Source organism: Macrotis lagotis, chromosome 1 (genome assembly GCF_037893015.1).
Source record: "Macrotis lagotis isolate mMagLag1 chromosome 1, bilby.v1.9.chrom.fasta, whole genome shotgun sequence".
NCBI lineage: Eukaryota > Metazoa > Chordata > Mammalia > Peramelemorphia > Peramelidae > Macrotis > Macrotis lagotis.
The window spans coordinates 364,558,648-364,575,065 of record NC_133658.1 but is presented as its reverse complement, the minus strand read 5'-3'; the positions used below and the strand labels follow the sequence as shown (position 1 = coordinate 364,575,065).

At 35.3% G+C, this 16,418-nt stretch overlaps 1 long non-coding RNA gene across 1 annotated transcript; it reads left to right on the top strand.

Annotated features, from left to right (window-relative positions):
- The first annotated feature begins 628 nt into the window (after positions 1-628).
- Positions 629-14,808, top strand: LOC141517912 (uncharacterized). The gene is made up of 4 exons (XR_012477027.1): positions 629-847; positions 2,648-2,902; positions 11,061-11,112; positions 12,890-14,808. It is a non-coding gene; the product is annotated as an uncharacterized LOC141517912 (long non-coding RNA).
- The last annotated feature ends 1,610 nt before the right edge of the window (positions 14,809-16,418 follow it).

Below are 16,418 nucleotides of genomic sequence, written 5' to 3'. Positions count from 1 at the left end.
ACATCACCAGGGTGTAAAGCTGATCTTTGTTGATATGATATCTTCTGGATGTATTGATCTGTGGCAAGTTTATCAGCAATTTAAATAAATAATTCTGAAGCTACTTTTGAGGCATACATTAGAAATCATAGGATGCCAGAATATAGAACCTAGACTTTGAGAAGTAGGAGGAACATTAGAGCATAAAATTTAAGCTACAAGAGAACAGATATTGTTATTTAAAAAAAAGAATTTGTGGGACTACCCATGAACCAAGCACATTATGCTGACTATAATAGTTATTTTTAAAATAGTTGATGAATTTAATGGAATCAAATATAAAATAAAACCAATAATGGATAAGGTCTTAAATAATATTAAAATGTTAGAGTGAGAACCAGAGAACATTGGATCTGGAGGGGACCTTAGAAAAGAGAAAATAGAACATAGACTATTAGAACAATGAGAAAGAATGGACTATAGAGTTATATAGATCCTCTTATAGATGAAATAACTGAGACTTTGCTGGGGGTGGGGGTGGGGAATGATTTGTCTAAGGTCACATAATAGATGATCATTGATGAAGCTGAAATTAAAACCATAGTTTCTCAGGCCCAACCTGAGCTAGCTTTCTTTCAAACTACATAACCTCCTAGAAATTACTTGGCACCCAGCTGAGTCTTACCAAATATTTTAATTAACTCCTCTGCAGGTGAGTAATGTCATTGACCCTATTATATAAATGGAGGGAGAGCTCATGGGCACCTTGATGACTGACCTGAATCCAGAGAAACAATGGCCTCCTCAGTGTTTCAGATAATTATGATGACTTTAGTACTACTTATTTTGATTCCTTCTTCTTATGGTGGTGAGTATTTTTGATGATATGAAATAGGAGAAGTAGTCATTACTATAAACATAAAATCACAAAATAGCAGTGATGGATGAATCCATAGAGATCCTCTATTCTACTCTCCATTCATTTTACAAAATGAGAAACTGAAAACCAATAAGGAAAGTGACTTGCCAGAGGTTCTAGAATTAGTTAGCTTTTGGACAGGATAGAATGAAATAGGATGGGATAGGATGATATGGAATGGGTTGGGAGGGGAGAGGATGAAAGTGGATGGGAAAAGATTGCTAGGTCAGAATATTAGTTCCTTGTGAACAAGGAATCCTGCTTTGTAGTGATGCTCAATAAATGCACCACCACCACCACCACAATTATTATTGATAATATAGAAATCTATGTGGTGTGAAGGAAAAAAAAATCTTAAAATAGATATCAGAAGTCTGATATTGAGCTAATTTATGATTCAATAAATTGAAAAAAGTTAAATTTTCTAGGTTACTTTTCTCATCTGTAAAATGAGATTGTTGTGTTAGAATGGTTATCATTAACATTTTATATTCTCTGATCTCAGCTCCTTTCAAATCCTAATATTTTGTGTTTGTTTTAAATATGACTTTTAACTTCTAAAAACTCTTCCATAACTTTTATTGTCTGGTCTAAGGAAAGCACTAGTTCAGTTATTAGGTCTTCTAAGTGAGTGTTTCGTATTTTTCAGTTGAGTCTTGCTCTTTGTGAGCTCAATTGGGGTTTTTCTGGCAAAGGTACAAGAGTGACTTGCCATTTCCTTCTCCAAGTCGTATTACAAATGAGGAAACCGAAGCAAATAGAGTTAAACAACTTGACCAGGATCACATAGCTAGTAATTATCTGAAGTCAGATTGGAATTCAAGAAGATAAGTCTTTTTGTCTCTAAGCCTGCACTCTATTCATTGCCCTACCTAGCTGCCCCCTAGATCTTCTAAAGACTTTTACTACTCTACCAGAATGTGTTCTAGAGTCTAAGGGTAATTCTATAGGAATGTATTATCATATATTTAGAGTTGTAAGGTATATTATAGGTCACCATCTTTTTTTTTTAAAGATTAAGAATTCAAGCTCCAAAGAGGTTGTCAACTAATAAGTGGCAAAGTCCCAAATTGAAGTCAGCCTCTTTGATCATGCTATCATCTCTATATGTATTCTATAGTCTATATTTCATCAGCTTTTATGCTCTGACTTTCTATGATTTATATTCTAAAGTTTCTTCTTGGATAAGTATTTAATAAAGTACAAATTTCTCAAAAGCAGGAAACATAATTTGACCTATGATATATTCTCCTTGTTAGCTTTTTATTGTCAGAATCTAGTACAGACTTTACAAATAAAAGGTAAGAAATGCTTATTGGATTGAATTGAATATTTTATGTTCTATGTTCTAAAGTTACTTTCAACTCTGAAAGTCTATGTTCTATTTTCTATCTTTTGATGTTTTTAGATTCCTTATTCTAATATTCTATGTTCTTTCCCAGTTAGGATAGGCTTTTTTTCTATATTCTAGCATTCTATATTCTAAGATTCCTATTTGCTTTACAATTCTATGACTTATGTTCTGAAGTCCTTTGTATCTCTGACAATCTATGACCTGTTAAGACACTGTTAAGACACTGACTACTTTATGTTGCCTAATATTCTAACTAAAAGTCCATCTGGCTCTGATATTTTACAATAGAACAAAAGTGGCTAGAGAAATGCCTTGCAGGATAAACAGACCAAATTCAGTCTAAGGTTGTTAACAATTTATGGAACAAATGACTGAGAAAACACTTTTGGTTCCAGGTGACAATAGTTCCAACTCTGAACAAAATGAGGACAAAGACATCTCAGAAATGTTTTCATTCCTGGGTATGGGAATTGTTGATTCTGTGCTGGACTTTATTTTCAGTTCAATGTTCAAGAGCTCGTAAGTGATCAACCCTGATTGATGTCTCTTTGTGTTTGCATAATGTGGGAAGAATGGGAAGAAGAAGCAATTTGAAAATGCAAATGTATATATTTTCCTGTGCACTGCAGAGGAACCAAGGTCAATGGCAGGTGAGGCTTAGGAGCAGATGAGATCCCATGAGAGGTTTAACTTTTATTCCTCTTCTCTTATGCATGATCATAATCTTTATGTGAATGATAGCTTAGGGGGAAGACTAAGGCAAATTAGGGACAGGTGTGAGACTAGGCTCAAGTCATCCTGAGTTTCTGCTCAGTGACAAATATATGGAATCCAATTCAATGGGGTAAATATTTATTATGTGCCTTGCCAGATGCCATGTTAGACACTGGGGATAAAAATGAAAATCATTCCTTTCTATCAAGTACCAGGGGAAAACAATATGTACATATAATATATTAATATATTACATATATATGTACTCATGCATTTGTATATATATATATGAATATATATGCAAATGTAAAGTAATTTAGGAAGGGAGAGAGTTGATAAGAGGTAGCAGGAGAAAAGTCAGGAAAATTCTTATTGAGTTGAGCTTTAAATGGAACTAAGAGTTTAAAAAGGTACAAATGTGTGGAAAGAGAATGCCATTTCTGGCACTGGAAGATAGCTTATGCAAATGTATGGAGGTAGACAATGGAATGTTTATAATATTTTGTTTTCAAAGAAAATGCCATGACAAGAACATGAATTGAATTTCAGTGAGGGGGTGCTGTGCTAAGTCACCAGCCTCATTTTCTCCTTCAGAGCCATCTGGGTTCAGTGGTCAGATATGAATCAGGACCACTGGAGATGGCCCTGGAAGCAGGGCTAACAGGATTAAGTAATTTACCCAAGTTATTTATGTGTCAGAGCCTGGATTTAAACTGCCATCCTCCTGATTTCAAGGCCAGTTCTTTATTCACTGTGCCATCTAGCTGCCCAGAATATTCTATTCAAGAAATAGGGGCTAGGTGGCATAGTGGATAGAGCATGGGCCCTGGAGTCAGGAGGACCTGAGTTCAAATCCGGCCTCAGACACTTAATAATTACCTAGCTGTGTGACCTTGGGTAAGTCACTTAACTCCTTTGCCTTGCAAAAAAGAAATAGCAAGCATGTCATTTTGTCTAGAAAATTAAGAGGGAAAAAAGCAAGACTCAATCAAATGATAATTGGAAACACTAGATTTCCTCTATAAATAAACTAGTAAAGAACCATATATACAATTCAATTCAATGCAATAAACTTTTTTAAGTACCTTCTATTTGTCAGCCACTATGCTACTAGTGTTGAAATAAAAACAACCCATCTTTTAACTCCACACCTTTGCACAGGCTGCCCCCCCCCCCCCATCCATGCCTGGGATGTTCTTCTTCTGTATTTCAAGGAAGTCTTGATTCCATTTAAGGATGGCTCAAGTGCCAACTCTAATGCAGCACATTTACTGACTCACAATTGTTATTTAAACAATTCTAGAAATGCTAATAACTAGATAACAAGAAAACAAGAAAAATAAATTAAACAGACACTGGGAAAGAAAGATAAAATAATCTTTGTTTGAAGATGGCATAAAGGTTACTGAAAGCAAATCCTTAGAGAGTAAACAAAGAAACTAATTACAATTACCACTTCAGTAAATAAGCAGGCTATAAAATGATCCTCAAAAATCTTCAGCATTTTTATATAGCAAGAATAAAATGCAAGAGGGAAACTAAAAAAGGGAAATTCTGTGTAAAAATAACCTTTGAAATTCTAAGATTAACTGGATTAAAATATCAAGATATGTTCAAGATCTTCGTAAAACAAGACCCTCTTTCAAGAAAGAATAATTAGGTAATTGAAGGAATACACATTGTTTAAGGTGGGGGCCTTATATAATATAATAAATAATATGATAAAATGATATGTTACTGCTCCAGTTTACCAAGAGGTTATTGCATATACATACATATAAATACATATATGTATATATATATATATATATACACATATATGGAAAGAGACAGAAACAAAGACAGAGAAAGTGATAGCAAAATTAATTTGGAGAAGCAAATGGTCTAGAATTTAAAAGAAATACTTAAAAAAAGATGAGGAGAGATCAGCATTTCTAGACTTCAAATTCTGTGATAAAACAGTATTCACTAAAATTATTTAGTACCAGTTAAAAAATACAAAACTAGATAAACGATTAGTACTTATTAAATAACTACTATTTAACATTCATTGTGTTAGATAAAAATGAAACCATTTCTTCCCCTACAGAGTGTACATTTTATTTAGAGATATAGTATGTACATATAGCAGTATATTTGCAAAATAAACATGAGGTAATTTGACAACAGGACACTGAACTTGAAGTGATCAAGAAAGGCTTAATGAATGGATAATATTTTATTGAAATTTGAAAAGAAGATAATTGATTTTAAGAGACAGAGGTGAGGAACAAGTACATTCCTTTGCAAGGATGGAATGCTAAGTAAGAAGCTTAAATTAGCTACAACATAGAATGTATAAACAGAATTCAAGTGACCAGGTTGTGAAAGGCATTTAATAAGGAGATCCTAGAGTTTCATTCAGCAAGAGAATGACATAGTCAGAATTGTTCCTTAGTAGCATTACTTTGAAAGTTTTGTGAAGCCTGGATTAAAGAATAGTCTTGGTAAAGGAAAATTCTAGAAATGCTAGTAACTAGATAGAAAGAAAACTATTCTAAGAGGCCAGGAGAGGTATACATAAGGGTTTGAAAAATTTGCCTTTACAAGTGGAGAGAAGGGAACAGATTAGTTCAACAAAAATCAGAAATAATTGAACTGGATAATTCATTATTCACTGGAGCTGAGAGAACATAAATCCTAAGAAAGAAATCCCTATTTGATAAGAAACTGGAAGGGGAAACTGGAAAATGGTTTGCTGGGCAATAAACTTAGATCAACATCTTATACCAAAAGCATAAAAAAAATCTTCAATTAAAAAAGTAATCAGAAGGTCATTACCTAAATATTTTAGAAGAGAATAACATTAAGTGCCTTTCATTGCAATGGGTAGGGAGAGAATTCCTAATCAAACAAGGTATAGAGGAGCTCTTGAAAGGCAAAAATAGATCATTTTGATTGCCTGAAATTGAAAACCTTTTGCATAAACAAAATTAATGCAGCCATGATAAGAAAGAAAATGATTGAGAAGAAATCTTCATATATAGTTCTAAAAACTAAGATTAATTAGGAGTTAACACAATAAAAACCATTCTCCAATGATTAATTTATCAAAAAATATATAAGCAGGCAATTTTATTTTTTTCTCTTTTTTAAAAAATTTATTTAGAATATTATAATTTTTCCCCTAATCTCATTTCCCTCCCCCACCCCCACAGAAGGCAATCTGTTAGTTTTTACATTGTTTACATGGCATTCATTGATCTAATTTGACTGTGATGAGAGTGAAGTCATATCCTTAAGGGAAAAAAGTATAAGAGACAGCAAAATTACATAATAACAGATTTTTTATTTTTAAATTAAAGGTAATAGTCTTTAGTCTTTGTTTAAACTCCACAATTCTTTCTCTGGATACCAATGGTATTCCCTATTGCAGATACCCCATAATTGTGCCTGATTGTTGCACTGATGGAATGAGCAAGTCCATTAAGATTGTTCACCACCCCCATGTTGCTGTTAGGGTGTATAATGTTCTTCTGGTTCTGCTCATCTCACTCAGCACCAATTCATGCAAATCCTTCCAGGCTTCCCTGAATTCCCATCCCTCCTGGTTTCTAATAAAACAATAGTTTTCTATTACATACATATACCAGAGTTTAAGTCATTCCCCAATTGATGGACATTCACTCAATTTTCAATTCTTTGACACCACAAACAGGACTGCTATGAATATTTTTGTAAAGTGATGTTTTTACCCTTTTTTCATGATCTCTTCAGGGTTTAGACCCAGTAGTAGTATTGCTGGATCAAAGGGTATGCACATTTTTGATGATCTTTGAGTGGCATTCCAAATAAGTAGGCAATTTTCAAAAGAATTGAAAATTATTAACAAGCACTTTACTAATTATACTGCTTTACTAATAAAAAAGAGAAATGCACAACTAAAAAATTAGGAAAGATGACAAAAAAGAAAACAAAATAAAGGGAGCAGTTAATGATGAAAGGGTTTCAGAAAGGTAAACACACTACTATCCTGATGTTGAAGAGGTGAATTGATCCAACCATTCTGGAAAACAGTGCAGTATATTAAAAATTGTGATTTAAGTGGAAGGAGCAGAGCCAAGAAGATAGTGTGGAGGCAAGAATTCCCAGAAACTCTCTTCCAGAACACTTGAAATACTCTATCCAAATTCTTGAGTGGCAGAACCTACAGAAAGACTGAGGGAAACAATTTTCTGGTCCAAGTCAACTTGGAAGATCTGTGGGAAAGGTCTGTTCCACCAGGGTAGGAAAGGGCCACAGCACAGCTAAGGCTGCAATATGCCAGAGTGAACCATCTCCAGCCATCCAGGAACAGCCTTTGAGGTGCCCGGGTCTGTGGAGGCACCTGGGTCTGTGTTAGTGAACCTCTCAGCGTAGGGATCTCCAAAGACAACTTGGAAGGTCAGCAGGAAACTCTGTTGCACCAGAATGGATGCAGAGCCCAATGCAGGTCAAGTCTCAGCACAGATTCTGCTCCAGAAACCAGAAGAAGGCCTGCGGAGCCCCCAGAAACTGTTCCCAGAGCTCTCAACTCAAAGACAGTAAAGGGGTCAGAGGAGACTGTCAAGGTCTCTCCTCTCTGCCTGGGACAGGACTCTGTTGCTCTGCCCATACTCAGAAACAAGTTGCAATCCTGCCATAGCACAGAGGCATCCTCCTCACAGCTCAGGAGCAAAGGGGCTTGTGATAATTCACAGACCAGAATACAGGCCAGGAGAGCAGTTAGAGTCTCTCACAAAACCCTGAAGGAATTAAAATCCTTGGGGAGGTGTCCTAGAAATACTCAAAAACTTAGGAAGTGTATTAAAACCAGGTCATAGACTGGAGAAATGAGTAAACAATAAAGAAAAAGAATCTGACCATAGTAAATTGCTTTGGACCCATGGAAGATCAAAATACACACTCAGAAGAGGAAAAAGTCAAAACTTTTGTATCCAAAGTCTCCAATAAAAATAGGAATTGATCTTAGGCTATGAAAGAGCTCAAAAAAGACTTTGAAAATCAAGTAAGGGAGGTAGAAGAAAGATTGGGAAGAGAAATGAGAGCAATGCAGTAAAAAAAGTCTGCCACTTGGTGAAGGAGATTAAAAAAAAAATACCAAAGAGAATAGCAAATAAAAGCCAGTCCAAAAGGTCAATGAGAAGAAGAAGAATAACTTAAAAAGCAGAATTGGGGGAAAACAGGATTGGTCATACAGAAAAGGAGATAAAAATGTTTCCTGAAACAACTCCTTCAAATGTGGAATGGAGCAAAAAAGAGAAGCTGATGACTTTATGAGAAATGAAGAAACAATAAAATAAAACCAAAAGAATGAAAAACTAGAAGAAAATGTGAAATATCTCATTGGAAATCAGCTGACATGGAAAACAGATCCAGAAAAGATAATTTAAAAATTATTGGACTACCTGAAAGTCATGACCAGGAAAAGAACTTAGATTTCATTTTTCAAGAAATTTTTGAGGCAGCTAGGTGACTTCATGGATAAAGCAGTGACCCTGAAGTCAGGAGGACCTGAGTTAAAATCTGACCTCAGACACTTAATAATTACCTAGCTGTGTGACCTTGGGCAAGTCACTTAATCCCATTGCTTTGCAAAAACTAAAAGAAAAATGATGGAACTAATGGATGAAAAATAAATGTACTTGGAGAAAGGGAAAGGGGAGACAGAATGGGTCAAGCTATTTCATATTAAAGAGTCAAGAAAAAATTTTTATAATGGAGTGGAAGAGAGGAAGATGAGGGGGAATGACTGAACCTTCATTCTTATGAGAAGTGGCTCAGAGAGGAAATAACATGCACACTCAATAGGGTATAGAAATCTATCTTACCCTATAGGAAAAAGGAGAGGAAAAGGATGAGAGAAAGGGGATGGAGGAGAAGTGGGGGTTGTAGGTGATAGAAGAGAGCGAAGATAGTGGGAGAAGGTAGTATACAACACACTTTTGAAGAGGAACAAGGAGAAAGGAGAAACAATAGAGCAAATGGGAGTGAGGAGGAATAGAATGCAGAGAAATACTGTTAGCAATGACAGTCATGAAGAAGAAAATATTGAAGCAACTTCTTTGATGTACTTATGATAAAGAATTTGATTCATCCCAGAGACAGAGTTAATGGTATCTGAACACAGACTGAAGTACATTTTTTTCTTTTTCTCTCTCTATTTTTCTTAAGGTGTCTCTGTCTTTGTGGGGGAAAGAGGGATTGTTTTTTAATTTTTTTTAAATTTTACATTTTCCCCAATCCCACTTCCCTCCCTCCCCCCCCAACAGAAGGCAGTCTGATAGTCTACATTGGTTCCATGGCATACGTTGATCAAATTTGAATGTGTTGAGAGAGAATTCATATACTAAGGAAAAAATAAAATATAAGAGATAGCAAAATTACATGTTACCTTTTTCTTGAAAGAAGGATTATGTTCATTTTACAAGACTATTGTAGTAATGTGAAAATAACTAAATAAATTAAACAAACAATTGGAATAAACCAAAAAAAGTGATTTGAGTGTCCATGGATCTCATTGCTTGGCATATGCCCCATAGACAGAAAGTGACACCAAAAAGCAGAGGTTTTTGTGTTAGCAAAGAACTAAAAACATATTAAAACCTCTATTAGAGAACTACCTAACACACGATATACAAAAGTAAAAGAATATTATCATTCCATAAGAAATAGGAAGAATTCAGAGAAACATAGTAAGACACTTGATCTGACACAGAGTGCATTAAGTAGAACAAAAAAAAGTCTACCTTGACAACAACAATGTAAGGGAAAAAAGAAAATTAACTTATATTTACTATGTAAGTATTTTGTATATACCTATTTATATAAATGCTATGACATCTAATAAAATATAAACCCTTTGAGGGCAGAAATTTGTCTCATTTTTATTTTTCAAATTTTGGTCTCTATATGCCTGGCTGAGTAGTTTCATCATTACACTTGGCCCTAGAGTAGAATTGAGAAAATTTCCTTCCTTTCATTGCAGATGTGGGGGCTACGAATGTGAAATGCTAATAAACTGTCAAACAAATTTTGATTAGTTTTATTAAGCTTCTTTTTCCACTCACATATGTGTGGATGCATATATATATGAATGTATGTTTATGTGTATAAGTGGAAGTGCATATGCATATAGCCATGTACACATATATACATTTACAAACACATGCACAAACACTCATATATAATTCAGTACCTCTGAGAGGATAACTTAGAAGTCCAACTCTTTCCTATACCAATGAAAATATATGTGAATACATATGTATATACATACATACATATATATGTTTGTTACAAGATTCTTTGGGTAAGAAAGAGAAAATGTCTATGGAATCAAGGGGTATCCATAAAAATAAAACTTTTAAAAATAAAAAATCAATCAATCAAGTTTATTGAGTATTTATTTGTACATTTAATGTACAAAATCCTCTGGGTTTTAAAGGAAGTTAGCTCTATCCCTCTACTTGATCAAGAAATAAATGAGACCAATTTTTTTCTGATCCAGAATTTTATAGCCCAACCCTATCATTTAACAGAAAAGAAGACAATCCTCCCAACTGGTTTTTTTAAGAAACATACAACAAATACATAGAAAATTGCACTTGGAAGGTATAGAATACTGAATGTTAAATATAGAAAATACTTTAGCATATGAGACGTTCAAATTAAAATTAATCTTAAAATGACATAACAATAAAGTTCTTTAGAATATTTTTTAAATTATAAGAAACTATTTAATATAAACCCCTAAGTAAATGCATGAGGAAATTGAGACATTAAATATGTTAGTCAAGTTCACAAAGTAACCAGCTTTAAAGCTATTATTCATTTCCAGATCCTCTGATGTTAAATCCAGTTTCTTTTCTACTCCAGCACCATTGTCCCTCATTTGCCTCATAAAAGACAGAACATACATTTCTGTAGCTGCAAAGAGCCTTTAGAACACAGAACACAACTGATAAAAATAAAAAAATCCTTTGAAACATACATAAAAATATTTTAGAAATCAGCTTAACCTGTTCTCATATCCCTTCCCACCCATATAATTTAATCTCTTTATTCCTTCCTTTCAAGTGGATACATGAATTGGGAAGACAAGAAAGAAAAGATTCCAGGAAAATGACTGGTAAGTTAAAAGGTTGATTTTAGTTTCTAACTTTTAACTCTTGTGTATTAGAGAAAGCTCTGACCTTGGCATTGAGAGAAGTAAGTTTAAATCATGACTCTAATGCCTAATCCAACCATATCACCATGGGGAAGTCTAGTTTGCTCTTTCTGAGCCTGTTTTCTGCTTGGTAAAATATAGAAACAACTCCCAGCCCTGCTTCCCACAAGGCTTGTCAGGATCAAATGGAGTGAATGTGACAGTAAAGGAGAAAGGAAGAAAGGAAACATGTATTTATTAAATACCTACTTTAGCCAAGCACTCTGCTAAGGGCTTTACAAATATGACCTCATCTGATCCTCATAACAATCCAGGAAAGCAGGTACATTACTATCCCCATTGTACAGATGAGGAAACTAAGGCAAACAAAGGTTCAGTGACTTGCCCAAAGTCACATTGTGGTAAGTCTCTGAGGCAGCATTTGAACTCAGGTCTTCCTGAATCCAAATCTAGGGCTCAACCTATTTAACACAAAAGAGTGCAACTTTCTCCTTTGAGAAGTTCTAGGTGGCACATTGTATAGAAGACCAGACCTCATTGGCTGGGTGACCCTGGGCAAATCATTTAATCCCATTTGCCTGACTTTCTGCTTTTGTTGAATGAACTGGAGAAGGAAATGGCAAACCACCCTAGTGCCTTTGTCAAAATAACAGCAAATGGGGTCTTGGAGAGTAGGACATGTCAAAAATATATCTTTAAAAAGCTTTAACTTAAATAGAACAAAAAATCTGCTTCCTTGAAATATTTTCCACTCTTCCACCCTTATTTTTTCTAGTTTCTTGGACTTAGATGTAGACTTTCTTATAGAAGGGCCTGACAAGTGCCTTTCAGAACCTCTGAAAAGGGAATTCAAAATGGGAGACTCAAGAGACCTGATCTTTCCCACAACAATGAAGCTGCTTTAATGATTACTTCTAGTTTCACATTTGCATAATAATCACTTAATAAATTTAAAACTAATTCCTGGGGAAGAAAGAATCTCTTGGACAATCTAACCTTCTGAGAACATAGCATTTGGGTGGAAGTCTAGACAAAAATATATATATGCATATATATATATATATATATATATATATATATACATAGATAAATAAAGAGATAGAGAGAGATGATTGATGATAAATATAGTCTATAGTTATAGATCAATCAATCTGCCTATCTATCTAATTCTAGATAAAAAATTTTTAAAAAAAGATGCCTATTAGCCTAAGAATAGACCAGGTATTTTTGAGAGATTGGAGGATGGAAGGAAAGGCAGGGGAATTAGGGAGGCAGCGGAGTCTGTCTGGACCAGTCATTTTAATCTATTCAGAAAAATGTATAAATCTTCCTTCATGGAACCTCCCTCTAGTGGTAAAATCAGGAAATGACTGCAATATTTAATGTTGGAGGATTGCCTGGATTAACTAGATTAAGTGACTTCACAGGGCTATTTTATAATAGAAGAAAAGTCTTGAAACCTTGTCTCCAAGAAAAACCTTTATTTCATACTGTGTTCTCTGAATCTAATAAGGTAAAATAATAGGGACAAATGTAAAATCCTAAACTAGATCTCAAAAAAAAATCAGTTATATAAATGCTGAATGTGAAAAGCAGGGTTAGAGAGCAGTTCCAGTGAAGATTTGTGAATCGTAAGGGACCAAAAGTTCAATGATTCAGGCATTGACTGAGTCAGCAATATGTTTTATCAGACAACAAGATTACTGAAATTTTCTTTTTTGTTCTTTTTTTTTTTTAGGTTTTTTGCAAGGCAAATGGAGTTAAGTGGCTTGCCCAAGGCCACACAGCTAGGTAATTATTAAGTGTCTGAGACCGGATTTGAACCCAGGTACTCCTGACTCCAAGGCCAGTGCTTTATCCACTATGCCACCTAGCCGCCCTGAAATTTTGTATTGTATAAAGAAGGCCACTGTTATGATGATCCCTCTGTTTTCTACCTTGATCAGACATCTAGATTATTATTTAGCTGTAGGTAAAATATCTTAAGAATAATGAACTACATTCGATTGAATTGATTTAAATCAAAATGAACTGATGCTCTGGGATGCTCCAAAAGAGACTGATATGGGACTTTGGGACTATGAAAGATCATTTGAAAAATATAGGGATGTTTAGCTCCCACAGAATAATTATCTTCCTAAATGTTAGTGATTCTCAAAAATGTTTATCTAGCTCTAATCTCTCTGCTGACCTTCAGTCTCACAAGCCCCACAGCCCTTCTGGCATCTTGAACTGGATGTGTAGTAAGTAGACAACTTAAAATCAATATGTTCAAAATTGAAGTCATTTTGTTTTCCCCTAAAATCTCCCCTTTCCAAACTTCCCTATGACTGTCAAGGAACCTCTGGTCTCCCAATCCATCTCATATTACACTCTGCTCTTCACCATTTCTCACTCCCTATATCAAATCTATTGCCAAAATAAACAACTTCACCTTTTAAACATCTTTCTCTTTTCTGATATTGCTACCATTCTGATGAAAACCTTCATCTCTTCACACCTGAATTATTACAATAACCTGCTAGTTGACCTGTCATCCCCAGTCTATCCTCTTCACTTCAGTCTATTCTCCAGTGGTTGCTAAAGTGATTTTCCTAAAAAACCAGTCTAATCATGTCACATCCTCATCCTCAACAAACTCTACTGGCTCCCTATTGCCTCCAGGATCAAATACAAAAATCCTCTATTTGGTCTTAAAAGATCTTCAAAACCTAAACCCCCAAACTTTACAGTATTCTTAAAAGTTACATCCCATACTCTTTGATCTAGTGACACTGGTCTTACATTCTTTTTTGTTCAAAATTTATAATTTTTATTATTAATTGACAAAATGAGAGTTCAACTAGTCATTCTATAGCTGTCTCTCAAACAAAATTGATGCTGTTAACCCTGACTTGATGAGAAGCTCAGAGAAAAAAGGAATCTAATAGGCACATTAGTTCCAATCCTCCCTGCTTAGCAAGCCTTTCTGTATCATTCCTGATATAATGTTATTGTTTGTCCCTTATTCTTGGAGGGGACTATGACATCAGGAAGTTGATGCCATGACATTAAAGTGAATTGGATTTAAGTAGGAGAGGGCTATGCAAAGCCTTACTTTCTCCTCTAGAACTATCTAGGTCCAGTGGCCAGATATGGATCAGGATGACTGGAGATGGCCCTGGATATAGTGGGAGACCTTGATCTTTTTAAACTCACCTACTTTTTTGTTCATATAGGAGAATGATATATTTTATAAAACTCCTACAAAGATCTTAGGCAGCTAGTTTGTACAGTGAATAGACTGCCAGGCTAGAATTGGGAAGAACTGTCATCTTGATAATTGGCCTCAGACACTCACTTAATATGTGACTTTTAGCAAGTCACTTAACCCTATATGTCTCAGTTTCCTCATCTATAAAATGAGCTGGAGAAGAAAATGACAAACCACCATTATCTTTGCCAAGAAAACCTCCAAAAGGGATATTGACTAAACAACAACAGAAGGATCTTAAAATAGATTCAAATTCAGATCTACCTGATTCCAGACCCAGCTTTATCTACTATGCCATAGGCAGAGAATGTGCCCAGTACAATATAATACTTGTCATTCTACAGCCTTTTCCCATTACCATTACAATTCAGAGTTTGATAATTGAATTACTGTTTTAAATGTAATTTCCTGGCACTTAGTTGTCATTTTTACTTAATAAGTAAAGTTTTAATAAAATTGTTTTAATAGTTAATAAACTAATTTGAATATCAATTATTTAAATAATTATTCATTCGTGCTGATTATTGATTTTGTTTTGAGCTCAGGGAGAGGTAGTAAACATGATATTGCATTGGTATGGAATCTCCCTAGATAAAGAAACTCCTTTTACCAACCTTGTCTATGCAACTTACAGAAATAATTTGGATACCAAGAGAATAAGCACTCCAAGAACTCTCTGTCTGCTTCAGTGTATCACTGCCTTTGTGTCTCTGTCTCCATCTCTGTGTCTGTGCTTCTGTCTTTGACTCTTTCTTTGTGTCTCTCTGTCTCTGTGTCTCTTATTGCCTGTCCCCCTCTCTGTCTCCACTAACTCCTCTCTCACTAACTCCCTCTCCTTCCCTCCCCTTTCCCCTCCCTCCCTCTACCCTCCCCTCCCCCCTGTCCCTTCCTCCTTCCTTCTCCCTTCTTCTTCTTCTTCTTCTTCTTCTTCTTTCTCTCTCTCTCTCTCTCTCTCTCTCTCTCTCTCTCTCTCTCTCTCTCTCTCTCTCTTTCTCTCTCTCTCTCCCTCTCTCCCCAATGGTTCTGATTAATGACTCTTATATGTTTCCCCTAAAGCCTTAGCCCAAGCTCTTAGGACAAACAAGGCTTTGCCTATTCTTCAGTTTCATTGGCTACTCACTCCAGAGGTCCAAATGTATTGGCAGTGACAGGTAAATCAGCAGTTTCAATCCCTTGGATCATCTGGGAAGGCTATCAGTGCCTCTTCCATTTCAGAGCTCCCAGAAGACAAAATCTGAGAAACCACAGACTTGTATTGTTCCAGTATCATGATGTTTCTATCAGGATACTGGTGTTCCCACTATAAGAATATCATCACTGAACCTTATGCTAAAAAATTTATCTAAGGAAGAAGATAAGTTTCAGTACCTAAATTTCTTGACATCAGACAGTAAAAAGTCCACGTCATTTCAGCTCCAGCTTATGCTACTAGAAATCATTCTAAAATATATGAATATACTTTCCTGTCTTTATTTGGTATTATATAGAGATCTCAAATTTTTATTCTTATTTAAACAGTATCTTATTAGGATATCTGGTGCCAGGATGGCAGCATGAAGCTAACATGGTCTTTGAACTTTTCTCTTCTAAAGTTAATTGAAGACTCTGAATAGACATTAAAACCACACATCCCACCAAGAAAAAGAGAAGAACCAAAGTTTTCAACAGTAGACATAATAGAGGACCTTCAGTTGAAAGTCTGTCTCTTTGGCGGAAAGGGGGAAGGAAAGCCCCCTGAGGCTAGAAACTAGAAAAACCAGTGGGAGGCTTTTAGCCACTGTGCAGTCCAGGTCCCAACAGCATGACAACAATATAGGTCCCAGCAACTACACAGCAAGCCAGAAAGAAGGGTTCCAACCCCAAACAAAATCTGAACCCTAAGAACACCGGGGCAAAAGACAGGACTGGGTTAGAAACAATCCACTTCACAATCAGAACCTGGACATAAAGGAGAAAATAAGCCTCTCTAAAGGCAAGACCTCAACTGCATAGGCAAAATGTTGGCCAACGACAA